Source organism: Octopus sinensis, unplaced genomic scaffold (assembly GCF_006345805.1).
Source record: "Octopus sinensis unplaced genomic scaffold, ASM634580v1 Contig14888, whole genome shotgun sequence".
In the NCBI taxonomy this organism is placed as follows: Eukaryota; Metazoa; Mollusca; class Cephalopoda; order Octopoda; family Octopodidae; genus Octopus; species Octopus sinensis.
The window spans coordinates 1-3,349 of record NW_021833428.1 but is presented as its reverse complement, the minus strand read 5'-3'; the positions used below and the strand labels follow the sequence as shown (position 1 = coordinate 3,349).

Genomic DNA, 3,349 nt, shown 5'->3' with positions numbered 1-3,349 from the left:
ATTCCTATCTCTGAAGGTGAAAACCGAATCTTTCTAGCTGAAAGTCGGAGCCATGTATTGGCAAAACCTCTCTCCCTGGGACAACTTTGTTTGAGCGTCTGCTCGCATACTGTCGCGGATTTAATAAAAAAGCCCACGGTACGATGACATGGGGAATGGCCATTTACCAATTGAGGTCAAAATTCACGCGGACATCGAAAAGTAAGAACTTTAATCCACTCGATACATCCTATCAAAGATCAACTGGCCGCACTACTAAGCTCTGTGAGTGCATTCTAGCACGACTACTGTCGCCTGGTCAGTTACGGCTTTGTCCTTGATATCGACATCTCGAGTGAGGCGTAAACGAGATTCATGCAATGCTATCTGAACACTCAAGCAAACAAGCCACGTACTTGGCAGGGGCAGAAGGTTAATCCAAACACCAAAGTTACAAACTTCCTCAGCGAAAGAAAGAGTTTGTAGTACAAACTCAGACGCAATGTGAACTTTATCGCCTGACCCACACTTAAAAAAATAATGTGTGCGATTGGACGAAAACTTGATTACACGATAAAGCTCAACGTCGCAAGCAAATGGCACAACCGAGGTTGTGCAATCATTCCGGCATGCCTGCTTAGCCGAAGGAGATTCCAGAAATATTTGCAGAACACCTGAACTCCAAGAGGCGTATTCAGGAACACCGCAAGGTGGCGAGTCGGAACCACTGCTACGCCAATTGTCCTCGGACCATTACTTGATCACCTCCGCAAAAGTGATTCGTACGGTAAGAAACAACGTTCCTGGCAAGACTGTCTTTGGCAAACCTGAAATGGAGCCACATATCAAAAGTATGGAAAATCTCCAAGGTCCGGATGGTCAAAAAGCCTGCAAAGGCAATGAATCTAACTAGCAACTACCGTCCAATAGCCAATAATCTCAAGACTAATGAAAAAAATCATGGCCAAGTGCATTGACTTCTTCGCCGAAGTGAAGAACGTGTTGTTCCCACAAAAATGGGCAATGTCTGATTGTTAGTTTTTGCGAACCCGGTAATCTATAAAATTTTTTTTAATTTGTAGGCTACCTCTTCTACATAAACTTTATACAATAAAATTTTTTTAAATTTATATAGAAAAAACGACCACGATGGGATTCGAACCCACAATCTTCTGGTTCGAAGCCAGACGCCTTATCCGTTAGGCCACGCGGCCTTTGATTCTAATTCGCATTTCATTAAATGATACGCCTATCTTTCTTCTACTGGACTTGAATTTATCTCTCCACCCTTTTATTTTTTAACAGTGCAACCCTTTTTTGGGCGATCCCGGAGGTTTTCCAAAACAGACTTTAGACTGTATCTAAATAATAGCTATAACTAAAAATATGTTTAATTTCTCTCTATAATACAATTAATCTTTATTCGAATCCTAGACAATATAAGCCATTACAAATAAGCATAAAAGTAAAAGACTAATTTTCTCTTTGACTTCTCTCTTCTGAAATTATCATCCTTTCCAACTCTTTTATTACCTCGCATCGAGGTACCCTGACCTAACAATCAAATATAATCACAAAAACCTCCTCCCGAGAATTAACTCGTTGAATAACCACAATTTCGTTCGCAATTTCATCCTCCCCAATGATGACCGCAAACTTTATTTTCTTGTCTTGACATATAATTTTTTGCCCTTTAAATTTTGTATTTTCTTTATAACAAAACTCGGTCTACGTATATGATTCGATCACGGATACATTAATTCCCCCATCAAACAATTCGCGACACAATTTGATCCTTTCATGAATCATTTGATTACTCTTCTCTTTGCTTGGAATCGAAATCACAAACACGTCTGTGTAGTTTGTCTTCAAGTTTTGATTATTTTTCTGAAAATAATTAATTTTTGTAGTTATTTATCGAAATATTAAAAAAAACTTTTAATTGCGATTCTGAAAATGCGAAAAGGCGTTCAACTCCAATGGAGAAACCGACACAGGGAATTTGTGATCCCTTCTCTTGAAACATATTTACTAAGTTATCATAACGGCCGCCTCCCGCAACACTTCCCACAGAATACTCGTCTTCACACTGCCCTAATTGAAATATGCAAAACACAAAACCTATAAACTGTACTTCAAATATAAGTCCTGTGTAATAATCCAACCCTCTCGCCAAACTCAAGTCGAAATTTAACTAATATTAGCTGTTAAACTACTTTGGAAGCTATTCCAAAAGATTCGCAATACTCAAAAAGGGTCTCCATTTCCTTCAAAGCTTCTTGAGCACCTGCATTTCTTTTCAATGTTTCGTCCATTTGTAATTTTTCGACCAACTCCTTTCCTCCTATATAATTATCATATTCAAGTTAATAAAATAATTAATCATTCAAATAAAACCGTTTAGTTGAACATATTTCTTAAGGTTTCCAACCACATGTGAATTAATATTTTTAATTTGCAGCAGCTCAGTTTCAACTTCATCCCATGAAATCTCAATTGTATTAAAAATCAGAGTACTTTGTCTAATTTATCAATCGAAGAACAAATCGTTGTGAATTTATCAGGAGGAGAATCTAAAGATTCCAACAACCCGTCCAGCAATTTTCTACTGTTTATCTACCCTTTGATACAGCAATATCACCTTTATTACAAAATCAGACAAATCGAGATTAGTGAAAATCTCATAAATTATCCGTAACACCTCCGCATCTGGCAGCAACGAGGAATAGTCTCCGGCAATGTCAAAGTCCTTAGGAAATAGTTTCTTGTAGAACTTACACATTGCATGAACTCCCTAAACCTTCCGCGACCCATAGCGGGATTGTCTCTCCTGTATACTTTACCAATGTGATATCTTTTCATATTCATAATCTTTCTCGATGCCAAATATCTGGCAAAAGGGACCTTCAGGTATTTTTAGTGATAAAAAACTGTTAGATCATATCTTAGAGACAACAATTCCCCTCCCTGGTCTGCCAAATCGTAGATCAATTTCGAGTCCTCTCCATATTTCCCCGTTAATAATTCCTTGCGTTCAAAAACTGGGGTGTCGATTCTTTCGGCTCCGTGTTGCTTAAAGCAGGAAATAATTTTATTGAGAATCTCCTCTCTGATAATCATTTGAGAAGGAATAAAGTCTTTAGTGCCCTGAGTGAATGTTAGTTCAATTTACTTTGGCTGTCTTTATTTTTAATTTTGGAGTCTCTTGAGCTTTATTTCGTAGAATAAAGAGTTTATTTACTTCACCCTGAATCTTATTTTAATTATGGTTTTTTTATATTTACTTCTTCGTTGGTTAAATTTTCGTAGTTGAGAGTTTTTAATATTTCATAGCGGTCGGAAAGTTCTTTAGAACACATCGATCAACAAC

At 37.4% G+C, this 3,349-nt stretch overlaps 1 non-coding gene across 1 annotated transcript; it reads right to left on the bottom strand.

Annotated features, from left to right (window-relative positions):
• Positions 1 to 1,120: 1,120 nt before the first annotated feature.
• On the bottom strand, positions 1,121 to 1,193 carry Trnar-ucg. The gene has a single exon. It is a non-coding gene; the product is annotated as a tRNA-Arg (tRNA).
• Between the last annotated feature and the right edge of the window lie 2,156 nt (positions 1,194 to 3,349).